Below are 22,741 nucleotides of genomic sequence, written 5' to 3' on the forward strand. Positions count from 1 at the left end.
GGAAACCACACCCTCCACAAGAGTATCCCCCAAAAATGAAATACTTAAGAATCAATTTAACAAAGGAAGTAAAAGATCTATACATTAAAATTATAGTACTATGAAAAAGGAGCTCAAAGAGGAAATCAGAAAATGGAAAGATATTCCTTGCTCAGGGATAAGAAGAAGCAACATAGTGAAAATGGCCACAGTCTCAAACTGTTATGCAGAATTAACGCAATATCAATCAAAATACCACTAGCATACCTCAGAGAACTAGAGAAAACATTCCTAAAATTCATTTGGAACCAGAAGAGACATAGAATAGCAAAAGCAATTCTAGGCAAAGGCAAGTCAGGGAGCATCACAATTCCTGACCTGAAATTATACTACAAAGCTACTGATAAAATCAGCATGGTACTGGCAAAAAACAGACCTGAGAATCAGTGCAACAGAATAGATGATGCAGACACAAATCCAAACACACTCAGCCACCTGATCTTCAACAGAGGGGCCAAATGTGTTCAGTGCAAGAAAGATAGTCTCTTTAATAAATGGTGCTGGAAAAACCAGCTTTGCACATGCTAAAGACTAAAATTAGACTCATATCTCTCACCATGCACTAAACTACAGTCAAAGTAGATCAAAGATCTAAATATTAAAACGGAAACACTAAATCTACTGGAAGACTTCATGAACAAAATCAAGAAGACAAGTAAGTATCACAAAAAAATCAATATGTGATCAGGGATAAGATGTGATATAATAAGATGTGATCTCATCTTATTAAAAAGCTTTTTCACAATAAAAGAAATCACCAACAGAGTGAAAAGATAACCCACAGAATGGAGAAAAATTATAGCCAATGTTCCTCTGACAAAGGACTTATATCTAGAACATATAAAAGTTGAAAAAAATCAGACACCCCAAATTCAAAGACCCAATCCAAAATGGGCATCTGAGATGAATACATACTTCTCAGATGAAGAAATACAAATGGCAAATAAACATATGAAGCAATGTTCAATATCATTGGTCATTTGAGAAATGTAAATTAAAACAACATTGAGATTCCATCTCACCCCAGAAAGAATGGCCATCGACAAGAAATCAACCAATAATAAATGCTGGAGGGGCTGTGGGGAAAAAGGAACCCTTCTCCACTGCTGATGGGCATGTAGACTGGTGCAACCACTGTGGAAATCATTATGGAGATTCCTCAAAAAGCTAGGAGTAGAGGTCCTATTCCACCCAGCTATTCCCCTTCTTGGTATCTTCCTGGAAGAATTAAAAACAATCACACCACAGTGATACATGTGCACCCATGTTGATAGCAGCACAGTTTGTCACAGCTAAATCTTGGAAACAACCCAGAAGCCCATCAAATGAGGACTGGATAAAAAAGATGTGGTACTTTTATACAATGGAGTACTACTCAGCCACAAAGAAGCACAAACTTGAGACTTTTGTAGGTAAATGGATGCAATTTGAGACCATACTCCTAAGTGAAATAAACCAGACACACATGCATAACCATAGCATTGTCTCCCTGGAGTAAGAAGCCAAAAGAGTAGATAAAGTCCAAAAGGTACAACAGATACTGTGAAATGGGAAGAAACTGTTCAAAAGGAAAGAGAAACTAGGGTAGGGGAAAGCTGAAAGGAAGAAAGGGAAAAGAAAAAATAAATACAATGTAATTAAGATAGTTATACAACTAGTTTTTCTTAGTTCAGTGAAAAGTTTGTGCTAATTCATTTGAACAATTTTTCATGCCAATGTCTTGTACTCTGAGTAACTACTTTGAAGATATTATGCAATTTATTAACTATTGTTACTCTCCTTTTATTTTGTTTTGAAATTGTTTTATTTTTTAAATTTTAAAATTTTCTATAGGTTAAAAATGAACAAAATTTATCTTTGAGAGTATTAGTAAGTGTAGGGTGTACTGAGACTTCCTTTTAGGTGCACTGAAATGATCCACTAGCCAATGGTATACTGAATTCTCCAGGGGTTCTTAACATTGAAAGCAGGGGTACAGCTGCCTCTGCAGGCATGGGCTCATGATCCTAAGGGATAAGGATTGCTCTTCCAATGCCCTTTCTTGCCGTGAACTTGCATGTACACTGAATAAACTTCAAGTATCCCCGAGGAGGAGTAATCACAAAACGGAAGTGAAAGACTTGAACCTGGATGTGAACTTTGTAAGGCCACGAAACACAGTGACACCTGCTTTGACTTGCAGAGAACCATGACCTTGCAGCTCCAGCATGTCCGAATATTGGGGAGATCACCTTCCTGCTGTCAGGTGTGTTACTCTGTCCTTGACACCCACAGCAGAGCTTCCCTGCACCATGCTAGATCCCCAACCCTGGAACATGTGCAAGATGTCCTTGTTATAGGAGATTTATACTTTCACTTTCCAGGCTCACAAATCTAGCTGCTACACTGGCATAAAATATGTGTCTGAATCAGACCAACATCCCCTCAGCAAGAACCTTGAAAGGTCCAAACAACTCACTAATCATGTTCGTACTTCTGCTATTTATTTCATTTTAGTCAGCTTTTATCTTGGTAAAGACACCTTTCCTCCAAGAAAAAATATATCATGGATCTAGGTCTTTTCCCCTCCTCTTGCTGTCATCGTGATGGGTGAAGAAGCACCTTGAGAGGTGACCCGCCACCCCCAACCGACCTCTGGGAGGGTCTCCCCAGAAGTCAGGGCTCATATTTGATTTGTCTTATCATCACGAGTTAGAATATATGAGATGCTAAATAAGTATATTGAGCGAATGAGCAAATGGGAAATAAAAACTTTAAACTCAACTTTCTACTCCTCTGATGGGTAGACATGAAAGCAACCATAATTCTACTCAGATTGGAATAAATATGGCAATAATAAATTTGTCAGAGTTCAAGAAAGAAAAGTTTCCTTTGCCTGGAAGGATGAAGCAAAGAAAGCTAAATGTACAATGAAGGTTTTTTTTTTGTTTTGTTTTTCCTCTTTTCTTTTATTTTTCTTCACCTTTCTTTTCCTTTCTCTTTTAAAAATAATTGCTGATGCCAGGGATTGAAGCCCTGGCCTTGCACTTGCTAGACAAGTACTCTACTACTGAGTTACCCTCCCCGCCTAGATATTTTTGCATCATCAAATTCATCCACTTTTGGTTTTAATTCTGATGCACACATCTTTTAAACTGAGCTTGCGTGGGTCCGGTTTATAACAAAGCATTCATATACCCAGTGGAAGGGGACAGGCTGAATGGGAAAGCCCTCGCTCCTGTGCTTCTCCCCTTCCTCCTGTCCTAAGGAAGTGAGTGACACCCGCAAGCACCACCCCCTGGGACAGCGTAGTATAAAGCAAGAGGATGAAACCTACTCCCAGCTGGAACCCCACCTGGATGACATTCTCGAACATTTGCAGCAGCCTTAGCCCAACTCTGGACTTCCATTATTTTTTCATAGAAATACCTATTTGTCAAGCCAATGAAGTCAAATGTTTGAACCTACATCTAACTGACAGATGAAAGGAGAATGATTTGGAGGTCAAACAAGAAAAGCAGCAGAAGAAAGAAAATCTAAGGTGAATATCATTTATAGGTAGATGTAACACTTCAAATGGAAGATGAACAAATGCATCTAAACTATAGACAATTATGTAAGAATACAAAGAAAGCCCCAGATGTGCAGCTACTGTCTTGGGTCCTCGGTAGCAAAGTGTGTGGGAGTTCATAGAGACACCAAAGTCATCCCTGGGATGCTTCACTCTGGACTCACATGAGAGAGAAATAAACCCGCCTCCTACTGAGTCTTCTGTTATTTCTACTCTCTGTTACTAACAGCCAAACCTAGTTCTAATGCCCATATGTTTCATTAACAAATGCATGAAGAAAAACCATATGGTCATCTCAAAAGATGCCAAAGTTCACATCTGGTTTTTCTAACCATTTGGACAAACCAGGAAGAGAAGGAATCTCTTCTACTTGCTAAAGTGTATTGACCCTAAACTTACATGAACGATCAGTCCCAGTAATGAAAACTGTAGAATTATCTGCATTAAGGTTCAGAACAAGCTCACATCACCATCAGGACAAGCGAAAAATTTAAGTGGCTGGAACAAGATCAAAAGGCAAAAATCAATACCTTTCCCACATAATAACATTAGCTAGTAGAGTATTTTAAAAACAATGAAAAAGATCAATTTTGTAGTAGCCAACACCTAAAGAATATCCTATCAATCAAGTAGGGGAAACACACAAAAATAAGAGACATTTTTATTTTGTTCTTTTGCAGAAAACAATAAATCTTCCTTGAGGGATAAGAAGGGAACTTAACTGAGTGGATGGGAAGACTGCCTTTTAAAGGTGCCAATTCTCATATTTATAATACACTGAATGCAATCTCTAAAACTTATAATAAGCCATGTATTTCAAGACAATTTTGATAAAGAACACAGTGTACAGGTGCTGCCGAAGTGAGCACCAATGAAGAATAAAGTGGACGCAGAAGTTTGTTCTTCCACACCTCATCCATGAAAGTTGTCTGAATAAAGCAGCGGTACAGACAGAACCGCTGGGGAGCAGACGAAGGGCACGGTGGGGAGGCTGATTTGGGAGATGGTCATAGCACAGGTCCTCAGTTTCCTATCCAAGAGCCATTCCCTTCTTCATTACCTGGTACTAGCTTTTGTTCATGGCTGCAACATATTCAGCCCCATGTAGCAAGTAAGGATTGGACATGAACCAAGACAGTTCTGATCTCTGTTCTATCGATTTTTCATGCAGCTGAAAGTATCCCCGTGCTCAGTTCTTCTCCTTCCACGAGTCCCTGAACTGCAAGAGGCAGTCTGCTGGGTAACTTGGGGCAAACACTTTGCTTTCCTAATAGGTCAAAGGGGCATACAAATCCTGAAGAGAACCATGTATCTCCCCCACCTTGAAGGGGAGTGACATCAAAAGCTGTACTAGCCTGCGACCGTGGGGAAACGATGAAAGAATTTCAAAGATGCTGCTTGGCATCATTGAACAGCTACCTCAAGGCCAGCACTGACTCCAGACTATTGGGAAAAAGTACGTCTTCAAAAAAGCTCCTCCTGGTCAACTCTCTTGTCACCTGAGGCTGACAGCACTGTGGACTGTTAGAACAATAAATGTGGGAAATCTGCCACTGATGGGAGTCCTACAAGGAAAAGACTCTACTATAAAAGAGATGGCAATCCATTTGGAAAAAATAACATTGGATTCCTTATATCATACCACTGACAAACAAATTCCACAGGGATGAAATGGAAATGAAACTATTTCTTAACTATCATCACTATTAAGTAAGAAATAAAACTGTAAGTGCATCAGAAGGAAAAGTATAGTGAGCATGTCTGTGACTTCGATATGGGAAAGCATGCTAAGGGACCCTACCTGATGTGGGCCACAGGCCCTTCCTGTACAGGTCTACATTACACTTCCTGATGTCTCGCGCAGGTGGATGTGGCCATGTGACTAAGTTCCAGGCTGGTGGAGTGTGATGCGGAAGTGATGCTGGTCATTTCCAGGCCTAGCTCCAAACTGCCCCCTGGGTCCCCACTTATCTTCGATGTGTCCTTTGCTAGCTCATTGTAGAGGGTGCAGTGGAGGCTCTGAGATGCTGGGCATGGCGGGTACTTGGATGGAAGGAGGGGAGGGTGGGTGCAGAGTGATCACGTGAAGCCAAGCTCTCCTTATTGACAGCACTTGGCTAGCACATGGCAAGAAACAAGGCTGTGCCGTGTTAGAGACCAAGACTTGGAGAGATACTCATTTGAGCATTTAGCTGGCACTGACAAAAGCAGAATGCTCTCTGAGAACGAAAACTCAAAAGTTCATTAACCTTTGATAAAACGGATACTAGCAAAAGCCAAAGACAAAAACTTATGAATGACAAGTATATAGTAAAAATGTCATCATTAAGAAAATGGAAGATTTTGGAAATTATATAATAAACAAGGGATTGGCATTCAGAATACATGATGAACACTGGACCGATAAAATTGGCAAATGATATGAATGTGCAATTTACAGGAAATGAAAACGACCAATCAACAAACGGACAGAAAATCAACCACAGCAATAATGAAGGAAATATAAGTTAAAATACAAGATAGCCATTAACTATGTCTACTCACTCTCTCATAGGACCGGCAGAATAAATATCTGCGAACATCAAGTCTTAGTGACACCAAACAGGTACTTTTTAACACTGCTAGCTGGAGGATTTTGGTATACTGTTGAGGCCAGCTGAGGACATCTTTCAGTATCTGATATTTTTAATGTACATATCCTGTAAATCTATAATTCTGTCTCTTGGTGGTTTCCCTAGGTGACACCTAGATCAAAAGCACAGAGAAGCATATTTGAGGATGTTCTGTGCAGCACAAATAGATGTACATAAAATATTATCAATATGAAAATGGCTAAATCAAGTGTGGTACATGCAATATATGAACTATACTCCAGGTGTCAATATTAAGCCTTCTCTAAGGCACTTGGGAATATTCATGTATTATGGTATGACTGATACTAAAAGGAAAATAATCTCATGCACATAACAATGTCCAGCAGGAGACACCTGGTGTTATGGTTTGTGTCTAGACATTCCCCAAAGTCTCATGCAGTCATAGGTGGGGCTTTTTCAGAGATGGTCGAATGTGGAGTGTGTGACTGGTGCACTGCTAGGATTAAGGGTGGGTGATTACTAAATCAGTCTGCTGACAGGTACTCTAATCCCAGTAACCTGGGTATAATATAAGGGATAAGAGGCTTGCTTCTGCTGTCAGCTAGCCATATACTGACTCTCTACTGTGATGCCCCTCTGCCAACCCCCCCTGCCTGGGAGCCAGCCCCAGAGATTGGACTGAAATCTCTACAAACCGTGAGTTAAATAAACCTCCCTTTAACTTTGGGTGTCAGGCATTTTGTCTCAGCAACAAGAGAAAAGTAGCAGAGAGACCTGCCGTATCCATGAAGGCTCTGTCTAGAAACTATTTCCCTGTCAATCTATCGAGCACTACTGTGTCACAGTGCTTGACATGGAGAAGAACATTAATAGCTGTTAATTTCCCTTCATTCCGTTAGTCTTTATTCCTAAAATGAATGTGCCAAGGATACCAGCCCCCAAATCAGACATGGTCTCTGCCTTCTAAGAATATCCAGGGTGGTGGTCTGAATAAATTAAAGAAGTCGTTATTTACCTGGTGTTGGGTGCTGTGAAAGAAACTGACTGGTGTAGAAGCACATGGGACGGGACACCCCCTAAATAGGAGCGGAGGCAAAAATAAGGGGTGCGCTGAGGAAGTGTTGCAAATGACGGTAGGACTGGGGGTTTTGCAAAGGAGTAGAAGGCTGGGTTCCGTGTGTGTGTGTGTGGGGGGCAGTTATAGGCAGTGGGTGCAGTGCCGTAAGATAAAGGGAACTTTATCTTAGTGTAGACTTGGACACTAACAGTGCAAGAGACACATTTCAGAAATTAAAACTGCAAGCTTACAAAATTCAGACATGAGAGACCAAATATGACCCGAGTAAACAGATTTCCCAGGCGGTTTTTGCAGACTGTAAGCTGTAACAGGTAAAATGTTAATTGGCCTCTCACTGATTTAGGAATACAATGCAATCTCAGTCAACATCTCAGCAAGATCCTTTGTAGACACCAAGAAGGCTGATTCTAAAATTCATATGCAAGGAGAAGAACTAAGCTAGCCAAGAAAATGCTGAAAAAGAAGAAAGTTGAAAGACTCACACTACCCGGCTTAAATGTAGTTTAAGCGTACTGGGATCAACATAGTAAAATATTGGTGAAAGAATACATTTGTTTCAGTGGAACAGAAAATGGATAACTGATTATTTTACAAAGGTATGAAGATGATCCATTGAAGATAGAATTTTTAACAAATGGTGCTGAGACAAACAGACACTTCTATAAAAATATAAATACAAATAACTTCAAACTACATCTCATAAAATATGTAAAACTTAGCTCCAAGTGGATCACCCGTGTACATGTTCAGTTATCCACATGTGAGCACGTGCATGTACACACCTGTGTGTGAGTGTGTCTATGCATGTGTTCTTGGGGGGGCAGGGAAGGGTGTTTAAGGGAAATCTGAGCAGAAGTTCCAGCAGGATGGACAGTTACACTTGGAAACTGCCAGCTCACTTAGGATAAGGAGAACCACAGGAGTAGATGAAGTAGCTGTTTTCCATTTTAAAAGAAAATATTTAAATTTCACAGGCACAAGAGAATTTCAACTTTGGAGGTTTTTAATAGATCACTCTTAGTTGAATGTTTACACGTGGGTGACTGGTAGAATTCAGTGTTCTGTCCCTCCACGTAGAAAAAGCTAGTTTACCCAAACAAATAAAGACAAGACATCCATCATCATGGATAAGTCTCAATAGTTCAAATAGATAACATCAAGATAGATGGATTTTTTTTAGAGCCCATCCAGGTTTCTGTAATGTTCTGACAACTTTATGAATTAATATGCTATCTGCTGTTTTCTTCTCTAGTTATCTGGATTTTCACTTTTGGTCACTAGAAACAATTGTACAAACAAAAACCCACCAGGCATTCATAAAGAGCTAGGGACGGTTTATGCCTCGTTCCTGATGCTCACTGTTCTCAATCTTGAAATAAGGACAGCACTTCCTGTTTTCATAGCCTTGAGGTGGTGGCTCTACAGCACAGGGCCTGGTATGGAGTGGGCACAACTGTCACTGCCTGTGCCATTATCAGTGTATCCATTTTCAAATGTATTCTTAAGCTAATAACCTGAAAAATCTAATAAAAACTTTGGGAGCTCCATTCCTTCAGAAGATTTGCTTTGGGCAACTTTTGTGTCATAGCAAAGGAACTCATAATTCTTAAAAGGTTTCTGTATTGAAACTGATAAATAGGAAGCCCAAATTTATGGGATCTACTATTCAAGTCAAGAAACTGCATTTTTAAGCAGAAAATTTATTTGTCCTTCCTCCCTTGAGAAAAGAATGGTGAAACCAATTTCACTCAAACACTAGTCCTTGGCTCAAGACCAAATAGGCTGCACTGCAGCCTGGAGGAAATCATTTCAGCAAGTCTGAAGCGATTGATTCCGGCCAAGAAAGCTCTCTGCCCTTTGCCAAGGATAGAGTATTTCTTCCTGAATGGCACATTGTCCCTACATGTAAGCTCCCTCTGACTTCTGCCTCTCTAATCAATGTCAAGGATGCATCACAGCTGTGGGGACAGGGAACTGAAATGGAACAGAAATCAAGCAGGGAAGATTAATAATAGGGGTGCAGGGGGAGAGAAGGGGAAGGCAGAAGAGAAGCAGAGACAGAGACGAATGTGAGCTCTGCTGGGAGGCACATACTCAAGTGCACTCGATGCAGTAAATTTCGTGGCTGCTATATTGGCTATCTATTGCTGCGAGCAAATGACTCCCAAATTTAAGGACTTGAAGCAACACATATTTATAACTTCATAGGTTATGTAGGGCAGGTAGCAGACTGTGGCTGAGCTGGGTATCTGGTTAAGGGTCACTCCCAAGGTTCCAGTACTAGGGATTGAACCCTGGGCCTTCACCCCGAGCTACCTCCCCAGACCTTGGTTTTTTTAAATTTTGAGACAGCGTTAACTCATCAAGTTACTAAGCTGCCAGGTTGGGCTCAAAATTGTGGTCCTTGTGCCTCACCTCCCAGAGTGCTGGGATTACAGGTGTGCGCCACCATGCCCAGCCACAATCCAAATGTTGGCCGGGGCGGAAGTCTTGTCTGGAGGTCACCCGAGGAAGAATCCTCCCCCAACTCTTTATGTGACCACCGGCTGGACTATTCCTGATGGCCGCTGAACTAAAAAATGAAGCTCCCCGCCATGTGGGCATTTGCGTAGGGGAGATCACAGAGTGACAGCTGCTTCAGCAGAACGACCGTATGAGCAGAGGCAGTTCGAGCGTGACCAGAGCGGAAGTCACAGTCTTCTTGAACTGATCCTGGGACTGACAACCCATCACCTCTGCTCAGCAAGAACAAGGTGTAGGTCTCGCCGTCTCACAGGGCCTGGCAACACAGGCATGTGATATCAAGAGGGTGGAGTGTGTTTATGGAAAACCAGAGAATGGCTGCTGTGGTTTTTAACTGTGCTTCAGTCATCTCACGAACTTGTACATTATGCCCGAAACTGGGAAAATAAAAATGGCACAGGCTGTCCCCAAGGGGAGGATCATGGAGCCAAGCAACTGCTGGTAGAAGGAAGCAGGAGGTGGGGGAGACTTCCTCTGCGTCTTCAGGGCACATGCTTGGTTCTGATGACCACAGATCAACGGGGGCGGCTCACCTCCCGAGGCTGGGAACGGGAGCACGCACGGGGCCGTCCTCCCAGCTGAGCCCAGTGAGATGCAGGCAGAAAGCACGGACACTGGTGTGCAGCACGTGTGAACATCTGCCCCTGTCTGCATCTCAGAGTTAACGGGAAGAAAAGCAGGCATGTAAAAATTTCAGAAGGAGCATTTTTAGGATGTGAATATATTCTCCAAGGATGATCTTATTTTCTAAGACTATCTAAGCCACAGTTGTATGTAATGTCTAAACTAACCTATACAAGCTGTTTAAGTTAAAATTAGTTTTCATTAAAACTTAATTAAATTTCAGAACAGTCTCAAGGAAGATTCACTCCATGCCCACAGAGTGCATGTAAAGTCCAAGTGACTTGGTCTAAACAGAAAGATATCTAACACGTCTCAGACAAAAACTCCAGCTGGTTGCTGGTGAGTGAAAGGCCCGCAGACCAGGGACACCCGGGCATAGGGAGTGCAAGGAGCTGAGGGCACTCGAGAAGGTCAGAAATAATAAGGGCAGCATGTTCGAACTTCATCAGGACACTCTTCCCTGACATGAGCTTCCCACCCACGAGACTGTGCTTCCTTTGCAGCCTGCTCGGTGGAGAATCTAGCTGGGCCTGGTGACACACACCTATAATCCCAGGACTCGGGAGCCTGAGGCAGGAGGATCACAACTTCAAGTCCAGGCTGGGCAATTTAGCAACTTGAGACCTCATCTCAAAAGAAAAAAAAATGGTAAAAAGTGCTGGGGTTGTAGCTCAATGCGAAGGCCTTCGATTCATCACCTAGTACCCTCCCTCCACATACAATGTGATCATCTGATCATGGGGAAGCTCTGCCCTGGCATTCAGATTTATCAGCATTTTTGTCAAGGCTCTTGTAAAATATTTCAGCGGCAAAGCAGCATCTGAGTTACTCTCAGCCCATCCTTTCTGCGTCTGATAATAATTAGTAGCCACACCCAGGCTCCACCCTGCACCAGGTGCCTTGTGCAACGGTCACTTCCAGTCTCCTAGTTTTCAGGACACGGAAGGCTTGCGAGGTGAAGTCTTTGCTCAAGGTCATCTGCGTCTGTGTAGGTCAGAGGAGAGATGCATACTAGACAGTCTAATTTCAGAGTCCCTCTCTTGTCTGTCTGGATATACTCCCTTGTGGGGTGATCTCACACCCACGGAAAATGTGAAAAATGAAGGACTGTGTGCAAGGAAAGAAAATCTAATGCCCTGATTAGCTGATGATGAAAAATTACAACACAACTGCAGAGGGTTACTAAAACCCCTGAGCCACAGAAGAGAACACTCACGGTCCCAGAGTTCACCGCACCGAGGAATTACTCATCAGAAGGACGTTGTGAGGGGAAGTGCGGCAGAAACCGCCTTAGCTGAGAGGAGGAGCTTCCCATCATTAGTCACAGGTCAAATGACATAAGGTACCTACTGACATGGAAAGCAAAGGAGATGTTTATTTAGATCTAAGTGTGAGGACAAATCCAACTGCGAAGCACTCTACAGAACAAGTGGCTTAATTCTTCAAAAATATCAGCTTAATGGAGCTGGGTGTGGTGGCATGAGGGCAGCCTTGGCAACTTAGCAAGACTAAGTCTCAAGAAAAGAACTGGGGATTTGCTCAGTGTGAAAGTCCTGGATTAAATGATTCCCAGTACTGCAAAATAAATGTATACATTTTAAATGTATATATATATATTTTTTTTTTAAACATACATCAGTATAATAAGGCTGCAGGTATTACTCGGTGGTAGAGTGCTTGCCACCAGATATTGTGGCTTTCATCTCCAACACACACACACACACACACACAATCATGAAAGATACAAATAAAAGGAGGGCTTTGGTTTAGAATGAAATAGATACAAATGTTCTTGCTTTGACTTTATGTTCGTGATACTGGTATGCTGCTACTGTTCTATTTTTTTTGTTTGTTTCTCATGTACTACTCTCTTAAAAAAAAAAAAAGAAAGAAAGAGATACAATTAAATTCAGTGCGTGGCACCTAACTGAATGTCAGACAGAGAAAAAGCACCATGATGACTATTTTGAGGACAACCAAGGGTATCCGAATAGGGACAATCTGTGGATAATATTTCCTTATCAGTGCTAAATTTCAAAGTAATAATGGTATTCTAGCTTTCTAGAGGATGACTCTATTCTAATGAGATCCACGCCAAAGTACGTTATGATGTTTGCAATTCATTTTCAAATGTTTCTGACAAAATAACAACACACACAGCATATGTACTTGCATACACTATACATATAATATACATTTATAATCTCCCTCTGTGTGTAAACAACTGGTAAATTTGAGTAAAGAATATGAGTTTTCACTTGAGTCCTTTAAGTCTTCTGTAGATTTGAAGTTTTTCCTAATTAGGCAAAAAGGCAAAAGTTAGGCAAAAAGGCTCATGACAATGTTTGTTTCAAGAGTCATAAGGGTGCTAGGATATCGAGTAGAAAGAAACTGTATTTTTCAATAAACATTAAGAAGAAACATTAAAAACTAAGATAATTAGTGTGTTAAAATAATGAGACTATTTTTCTTTTTTTAAAAAAGAAAGTATGTATACATATACACATACAGAAGACAGCTAAGATAATTATACTACTAATTTCTATTAGTTCATTGAACGGAATGGTTTGTGCTTATACAGTTTGATCAATTTTGCATGTCCATATATTGTAATCTGAGCAACTACTTTGAAGATAACAATATGCAGTATAATAACCACTGTTAATTTCTTATCATCTTGTTTTGAAATTCTGTATCGTTGTTTTTTTCTCTTTAAAATACAAAGAGATTCTTTGTCTTTGGCCTGCGTTATTCTTACAATACTTTAACCATCAGTCATAGTTGTGACAGAGTTACAGGGTGAACTGCAGTAGTGTAAAATACTTGTCAATTACCAGGGCTGTGATCCTCTTAACAGTAACGATTCTCATTCTAAGCGCAAATTCTAACGCAGTGTGAAATACGGTTCTATTCTCTCGCAGGGGCTGCGGTGGGCAGAAACACTTACTTCACAGGGGTGTGGCCCTCATTTCCGGGGCTCTGTTCTCAGAACCACGACAGGCGCTCTCGTCAGAGACGCTGACCGCGCCCGCGGCTGCCGCATCGCACGGGGATGTCTTGAGCACAGGACTTACTTTTCAGACACCGTATTCTCCGGAGGTGAGTGGCAGTCAGGCATTCAGGCCAGCGCCGCAGGGTCCCTCATGGAAGTGGCCCATTTTTGCTGACGAGGAAGGGATAAGAGCGCAGCCCCTGGAAGTCTGGAAAAGGTAACAGGACAGAACGTTCACATTGCTTAGAAAGTGAGAATGTAAAATTTCAACCTCAGAAGTCTGTTTCTATTTTAAAAATTAAATAGGAATTTTTTTAAAATGGTGCTGGAAAACCTGCTGAAGCCTAAAACTAGACCCATGTCTATTACCACGCACTAAAGTAAGTCAAAATGGATCAAAGATCTGAATATTAAAGCAGAAACACTAAATCTACTGGAAGAGAAAGTAGCTTGAAATCCCGAAGACACAGGAGTAGGCACCGTCTTCATGAGCCAAACCCAGACTGCACGGGAAACACTTCAGAAAATTTAAAAATAATTTAAAATACGTAATATGCACATGAAACCGTCCAGACAGTGAATTCCACTCCCACATGCCACCTCAGCCTTTACTTTTAAAGTGCATACTGGTCAGCATTTTAAAAAGTTTCCTCTGAGAAGACTGCAGAAAAGTAGCTAAGGGGTCAGAACCCCCCAAAGCTACCAAAATGTAGGGGAAGGAGGGTTCCCACAGGGGTCAAGAACCCAATCCTGACTTCCGAGACGGCTAGAGAAGGGCAGCGTGATTCACTGAAAACTTGCAGTCTGTTGGTAATCCACACTGTGGAGCGCGTGTCCCTGCTGGGACCGCGGTGGGGATCCCTGAGGGATCCTAGGGGCCACAGAGCTGATCACACCCAAGTCCCCATGCACCATGCCTCCTGACATGGAGACTCCTGCGGACTGCTTTACACAGGAGGCTATTCCCATGCGAGGAGCGGGTGCTGTCCCCGGTTAGTGGCTAAGAGAGGGATTTCTGTCTGATCGGTACCCTGCTCAGACTTTATCATGTGGGGCGCTGGATCTGCCTTCCCATGTGATAGCATCCAGGATCCGCTGGTCCACAGCACGCTGTCAATGTGCGCCCCAGGCTGAGGAAGGCACCATCTATCACTCTAGGAGATCAAAGGTAGCAGGGGCTGGCAGGCTTCCTCCCGGCCTTTCCTAACAGAACAAATCCTGCATCTTCATAAGCACAGTGAGTCCACATTCACTATTTCAAAGCTAGTGTGGTCACTGTCTCTTTGAGGGGGGGTGTGTCTGGATCCCTCTTGAATTCTTCCCATCTCGAATCCCATTTTGCTGCTGACATTGCACTCCCATGTATACTGCTGTATTTCTAGTTTTGTTTACTCATTTTATATTATTGCTTTTTAAAGTCATTTTATCTCAACTGTGTCTCATCTAATAACTTATAGGACAAATTTAATGCTTTGCTTAGTTTCACAGTCTACATTCTTTAACTGGGGAATTTAACCTGCTTCCATTTTGTCTTGGCAGGGTGTGGGAGTAGAGCAGTGGGATGAGTGGTATATTTGGAACTTTCCGTGTCACCTTATTTTATGTTTTCTTCTCAAGTTATCTTCTTGTTGTTGTTTCCTATACTGATTTTAACTGACTTAATTATCTTATTTTTCCTCAGCAATTCTCAGAAGTTATATTTTATTTTTCTTCTGGCAATTCCCTTAAATTTATAAAATACATATGTATATCTGTCTTTTCTATCCAAATTGAGAATTAACTAACACGTATTTTCTAATTTCTACACAGGATACAGTCCTTTGTTCAATTTAATTCCCTTCTCTTCCTATGCTCATTTCATCTATGTTTTGCTGAAGTCACTTAAAATGTTAATTCCAAGTTGCTTTTAATTTTCACATTTCTATCTTCTTCAGACTCATTTCTTAACAGTTCTTTCAAGCTTCAGGGCTTTGTTATTAATCACTGTAGCATGCTGCTGCGTTTTGCTGTTTGGTAATTGATTGTGGATCATTTACATCACCTGTTTCTCCTAATAATTTTTATGTTACTAAAAGAATTCCTGGGTGAACTCTTTCAAAATGGCTTTTTAGGGAATATGTATTTTGCATTCTTAAGTAAAAATCAGAAGAGATTAAATGCAAGAGAAAGGGAATCAATAGCCAAACAGTCCTGTAAAAGAACAGAATTGGAGGTCTTACGTTTCCTAATTTTAAAACATATCACAAGGCTATGGTAACCAGAACAGTGTGTCACAGGGATGAAAACACTTACAGACCACTGGGATAGAACAGGGAACCCAGAAATAACTTGTCGCAATATGGCCAATGGCTTTGGATAAGTGTGGCAAGACTACTCAATGGGGGAAAGGACTCTCTTTAAAAGTTAATTTTATAGGTACATTTTAAATATGCATAATGACCACCTTCATCATAGGGAATTTATACCTGTACAAGATATATCTTGATTCTTTTTTCCCCAATTTCCTCCCTTCCCTTCAATCCCTCTCCCTCTACTTATTTATAAAAGGTTTCCGTATTTTTGGGAAAGGCCAGTTTTTACCACATGGTGCTGAGAAAACTAGATAGCAATCAAGTTGGACCCTTACCTAATGCCACATACAAAACTGAATGTAAAATGGAGTAAAGATCATGTAAAATTAATACTCTTAGAAAGAAGTTTTGGGGGAAAACTTCATGACATTGAATCTGGAAGTTATTTTTTGGATACAACATCCAAAGAATGAACAACAAAAGTATAGTTAAAATGGATTTCATCTAAAGTAAAAGCTTTCATGCATCAAAACTATTCAGAGAACAAACAGGTAACCCATCCAATAAAAGAAAATACTTGCAAGACACATATCTGATGTGTTTAATACCCTGTATATATAAGGTACTATGATTCAACAAGAAGATAAACAACCCAATTTAAAAAATGGACTAAAAACTTGACTAGCCATTTCTTCAAAGATGATAAACAAATGGCCAATCAGCACATTGAAAATACTCAAGATAGGTAGTCATCAGAGAGATGCAAGTAATGAGGCACTAGTGTACTTCACACCCACTGGGATGGCCAGTTGTTTAAACACACACGTGGGCAACAGAAAATAAGTGCTGAGAAGGCTGTAGGGAAACTGGAACTCTATGTAATCCTCTATATACTGCTGATAGGAATGTAAAGTGGTGCAGTTGCTATTCAAAGCAGTGATTCTAATTTTGGTATTTCCGCAAAAATTAGAGATTGAATTACTTTATGATCTAGCAGTTTAACTTCTTAGTATATAGCCACCCAAAAGAATTAAAAGTAGAACTTGAATATTTGTGAAACTATGTTTACAGTTCAAATTATTCCCAATAGCTGGGAACAATACAAGTCTCCACAGATACATAAATATACAAAATGCGACATACACATACAATGGAGTATTATTAAGCCCTAAAAAGGAAGGAAATTCTGACACATGGTACAGCATGGATAGATGGATGAGGGATGTTACACGAAATGAAGTAAGCTAGTCACAAAATGACAAGTACTGGTCACTGCATTTATACATAGTGCCTATATCAATAGATAAGGCGTTCAAATTCATAGAGACAGAAAGTAGAATGGTGTTGGGGGTGGAATACGGCAAGTGAATGTTTAATACGTTACGGTGTTTCTAGTTTGGGAAGATGAAAACATTCTGGAGATGGGCAGTGCTGACGGTTGCACAACAATGAGAATCTAGTTCGTGCCACTGGAAAGCACACTTAATGAAAGTGATAAATTTTGTTTTGTATAATTCATCATAACAGAAAATTTTCAGATGGGCCAACAAATGAGTAGGAATCAGACTAAAGCTTTTCCACGGACTGCATATTGTTCAAGGAAAAATTCATTTAAAGATGACTGTGGTGGGGGTGGATATAATTTGGAACCAAGTAATTATGGGCAGCGAAATTCTTTCTAAAGGAATATGCACAGGCTCAGAAAATTCTTTATTCGTACATTCTTGAAGAAATTCATAGAGAAGATACAAAGAAGGATGAAAATGAAAACTGAGCTCTCTAAACAGAGAGGGAGGGGGTTTGGAAAGAAGGGATGGAAATGGGAAAAAAAAGAGGAATCAAGATATGTCACATCCAGATACAAATTCCCTGTAATGAATGTGGACATTACGTGTTCCTAAACTATACCAACAAGCTCGAGTGAAAAAGGAAACTTCATTTTAGTAAAGCAATGTTTGATAGAAAAAAGAAAAAGAAATCCACAGTGAAAAGGTGAGATACAAGCAGCAAAGGTGAATTACAAAAACAATAACATAGTATCTATTTGGGCTATTAACCAAGTGCCTGCCTTAAAAATCTGAAGTTAAAATTAAAAAGATAAAATGAGTTATATTGGTATAGTGCTAAAATGCAGAAAATATATAGTAATATTGATAAGACTACTATCAATAATTCAGTGTAGAAGATTACTTTAATCTTATGTTTGTCACATCATAAATTAAAGCAAAAACATTACATAAACATTTTGAAAGATTGGCATTGATACAATCTGACAACCATGATAACTTAAAATACAATATAGTCTAGCAAAGTAGACAGAAAACCTGAAAAACTTTTAACCTGATATGTGATCTTTTAAAAAAACATTGTAACATATGTTATACTTAATAGTGAAATGTTGGAAAACGTTGAAGGCATTCCCTTCAAGATCGGGATGTCTACCATCACCACCTGTGTTCAGCCTTCTCCTGCAGGTCTTGGCCAGGGGATTAGGGCAACATAAATAAACTGATTTAGTGAACAAATAAGGTGATTAACTAAAATAAATTCTATAAAAAGTTATGTTGCTATTTATTAGTGGACAATATTATTTAAATGTAGAAAATAACCTTGGAAATAAATTATTAGAATTCCTTAGAATGGTTAAGAAACAAAATTAGTACACAAAATCAACTGACCTTTTATATACTATAAAGACTTAGCAAATCAAATAAAAATGCCATTTATTACTGTACCGATATAAAACATGTAGGCCTAAGTCCAATAAAAATGCACAAAAGTCTTACGGAGAAAATGATAAAGGTTCATTAAATGTTGAAGTCCATGTAAATAAAAGGAGAGAAAAATTAGGAGACTTACACTTCTATAGAGTTAACATAATTGCATTCAGTATCTCTAAAGGGGATGTGTGTGCATGTGTGTGCACGTGTGTGCTCGTGCATGTGTGCATGTGGGCGCATGCGTGCGTGTGCACTGTGCATTCTGAAACTTATTGAAAGCACAAAGTTTAACTCACATTTGAAAAACAGGAAAGTGGGAGGATAGATAAAAAGGCTCCTGGTGGTGATGGCAGGAGTTAAGATACCGTGTCACTTGTGTACTTAAAGACAAACAGAGGAGTAAGATAGAATAGAAAACCTGACAAAAGACGGCATACAACATACAGGCAATTGATATATCACAGGTGACTTCACAGATTAGAATGGACTTTGCAACGCACAGAGCTAAAGCAGCTGATTGGCTGTATGGAAATAATGAACCTAGATCTCTAAATCCTTAACCAAAACCAAAACCAAAAAGTAAAAAAACAAAATCCTGCCTTAAGGCTAAGCTATAGAAACTTTAGAAGAGAATATAGGAAATACTTTACAGCTTTGGAGTAAGGAAGAATTTCTTAAACAAGATAAAACAAGGACCTGATGCAAAGGAAAAGATTGATAAATATGGCTAATATCACTTTACAACTATTTCTCATGAAAAGGCACTATGAAGAAAGTGAGTAGAAAAAGGTACAAGTGGGAGAAAATGTTGGCAAAATATTACCTAACAACAAACAGTACCCAGAATATTTAAAGAATTCTGAGACTGAATAAGAAACCTCAGTAGAAAACTGCGCTAAAGAAATAAGCAGAAATTTTAGAGAAATGCGAGATCAAAAAAGTTATGAAAATAGAAACAATTCTGATGATCTCTCTTTTAATCAAAGAAATGAAAATTAATATCACACAGAGATAATAGTCTAAAGCTAACAGATTGGCAAAAACATCTTAAGTGGACAACATCCGGTACTGGCAAGAATATGGAGGACACGGAACTGTCGCTTGCTCCTGGCTACAGTTAGATGTGGTGCAGCTGTCTGGAAACATGATTGTCTTGAGCCTGAAGTGACACAGAGGCACCCAGCCCATGTGCGGGGCATTCTGCCTCCTGCTTGCACCCTCAAATGTCCTTGCACAAGGCCAGTGAGAGGGAAGCACCAGATCTGCAGTGGCACTGCTGCTGCTCGCACGGTGACCACCGGGTGCATCCACAGTGTGCGACATCAGTGTGGAATCTCACATCCCAGCGAAAAGGAGTACACGGCGCTACAGCCACAGGCGCCGCGGGATCTACAACCACAACACTAAGGGAAAGAAGCAAGTTATAACAAAAGAACTCATGCATTCTGTTTAGACAAAGTTCAAATAACAGGCTGACCTTAGTGGTGCTTTGCTTGTTAACATAAACACGAGTGATTAAGGGAGTGGCGGACAACCGTGGTGGGCAGGGGGAGGCCGGGGCAGACAGCAGCAGGCACATCGATGATGTCTGAGGGACAGTCACGTTCTCATGGTCACCTATGCAACAGCTGTGCTGCTGTTCATGCTCTTTTCTGAATGATTCACATAGTTTCTGTACGTTTTTGTTGGTATACTACACTTTATAATGAAGAGAAACCAAGAGAAAGAAAACAGTGTACGCGTAACAGAAAACCTGCAAAGGCATTTAGAAAAGTGCACCAATAAGAAAGAAAAGTGTAGGAATCATCCGAAAAATCTATCAAACTTCACTGAAAAGTATAAATGAAAGCAGCATAAATAGAGAAACATCCTATTACTGGAGAGGTAGGAACTACTACAATATCAATTCCTCTGTACTTAAACTCTAAAATCAATGTAATATCAACAAATTTCCAGCAAGCTTAAAAAAGCTTGTCTAGACAAGCTGCGTCTAAAGTTCCTTGTAGGGAATGTCACACGGGTGTGAAGAGAAAGAGGGTTAGTTGCACCAAATTAAAAAAAAAAACAAACACACATTTAATTTACTTCCAACCGAGAGCAACTGAAAATTGCTTAGGGCAATGGGCCTGTCCATGTAAAACACCCAGCGGTTCTAGACAAACAGCTTCATTTCTCAGTGTATCACTTGGCCCTGAAGACAGAGCTGGAAGTGGCTGGATGCTCAACCCGGTCCCAGAGGCAGAAATACTAGCTGACAACCTGCCCCTGGCAGAGGCAGCCGCTGGAATCCTGAGGCCCATGTGAGCCCATGTGAGCTGTGCAAGCAGGGTTGACAGCACCTGGCCAGGTACCTGTCCCCTGGTGAAGCAGGTAAATTCTGCTCTCAAGCTAGGAGACCTCAGTGTGTTGACTATGCTGAGCGCACTGGGTGGGGTGAAGGTCTCCCACAAGAACAGTGCAGAGCATTTGTTTCTCCCCTGGTTCAGCGTCCCGCTCCACACTACCCAGTGGCAAAATACACTAAGGATCATCACTGCTTTTTACTGTAGGTCTCACTCGCTGAGCACTTACGCCCCAGGTATGAGGCTGAAGGCACCACATGATCCCTTTTGACCCCACAAGAATACTGTGAGGTGACCCCTCAGCCAGCAGGGTGACTGGGACAACAAACTGCCCACAGCAACTGAGCTCAGAACCCCATGGGTTAAGCCCGGGCTCTGAGGCTAGTCACCCACCCCCTCTGATGTCCAGCACCCCTTTCTTTCTCCATATTTTTCTCGCTGGGGAAGTTTTCAAGATCTCTCTTCCGAATTGTGCTGCTATAAACATGGGTGCATGTATATCGCTGTGATATGATGTTTTTCCTTCTTCTGGAAAAATACCCAAAAGAGAAATAGCTGGGTTTAATGGGACCTCTAATCCTAGTTTTGTAATAGCTAAATTGTGGAAACAACCCAAATGCCCATCAACTGAGGAGCGGATAAAAAAATGTGGTATTTTTATATAAAGAAAGATAAACCTGAGGCTTTTATAGGTAAGTGGATGCATCTAGAGACCATACTCATAAGTGAAATAAATCAGACTCACATATGTAAACCCATATTGTCTCCCTAGTGTGAGAACCTAAAAAAGTAAAATAAAATCTAAAATGTACAATAGATATAGTGAAAGGGAAAGGAAATGCTCAAAAGGAAAGAACGACTGGGATGAACGGAAAGAGAAAAGAGAAAGAAGGGAAAAATATGAATTTATAGATACATAAGATAGCTAGGATAATTGTACTACTAATTTCCATTGCTTTATTGAAAGGAACAGTGCACATTTGTTTGATCAACCTTACATGACTATATTTGTTTACCCGAGTAACCAATTTGAAGATAACAGTATGTAATATAACAACCACTGTTGATTTCCTATGGACTTGCCTGAAATTCTGTACTGCTTTTATTGTTTTTAGGTTGTTTTATTTATGTCTGTATGTTTGTTAATATGTTTTGGTTCTTTTATCTTTAAAACTGAAAAAAAAAGATCTCTCTTCCGGCTCTGCCCACAACCCAGATCAAATACCATGTTTTCCCCACAGCTTCCCTTGGAACCAGCTTCAACCCAGGGGAAGCTTCCTCTCCCAGCATCTCCCGAGCTGAACTTGGCACCGCTCCACCTGCTGGGCCGCGGTGCTCTGTGGGTGCGCAGCCCGATTTCTGAAAGCAGGAGGGATGCTCCCCCTTCACAGTCTTCACACACTTGTGCTGAGTGAGGCACGCAGAGGGGGGCTTTACTTGTTAGTCACCCTGCAAGTGTTGAGAGGAACACCGAGCTCTAGGAGCTGGGCTTTCACTCATACTCTGAGCACTCGGTTTGCTGCTAGCTCAGGAAGGCAAAGGAGTTTCATTCAGGCCAGGTGTTCATCTCTGCCCCAGGTCTGCTGGTACCAAGTTACGTTTCTGGCTCTTGAATAGATTTGAAACTTGCAGTATGTCCTGGCTAGATTTTCAGTATATTTACATGCAGAAAAAAATAAAGGCTAACAACTTCTGGAATAAAGAAGAGATTCTTACAATTTGTCCTGTCAGACACTTGTCTTGGTTACTTTTCTCTCGTTGCTGAGACAAAATACCTAACGCCCAAAATGAAGGAAGGAAAGGTTTATCTAGCTTACAGTTTGTGGAGGTTTCAGTCCATACTTGGCTGGCTCCGAGGCAGAAGATAACAAAGCAATAAGAGCAAAGAGGGAAACGGCAGCCGAACAGCAAAGCAGCCAGAGCAAAAACTGGAGGAATGGCAGGCAAGCAGCTTCTTTTTCTGCCTTACATTGTAAACAGGCTACCCC

At 40.7% G+C, this 22,741-nt stretch overlaps 1 protein-coding gene across 1 annotated transcript in view; it reads right to left on the reverse strand.

Annotated features, from left to right (window-relative positions):
• Positions 1–22,741, reverse strand: part of Otud7a (OTU deubiquitinase 7A) — a gene marked incomplete at its 3' end in the record, with an annotated part of 182,955 nt that overhangs the window by 128,018 nt on the left and 32,196 nt on the right. Inside the window, 1 exon segment of the mRNA XM_013512651.1 lies at positions 13,483–13,608.

The sequence above is a fragment of the Chinchilla lanigera genome, unplaced genomic scaffold (assembly GCF_000276665.1).
Source record: "Chinchilla lanigera isolate Chin_1 unplaced genomic scaffold, ChiLan1.0 scaffold00015, whole genome shotgun sequence".
Taxonomy (NCBI): Eukaryota; Metazoa; Chordata; class Mammalia; order Rodentia; family Chinchillidae; genus Chinchilla; species Chinchilla lanigera.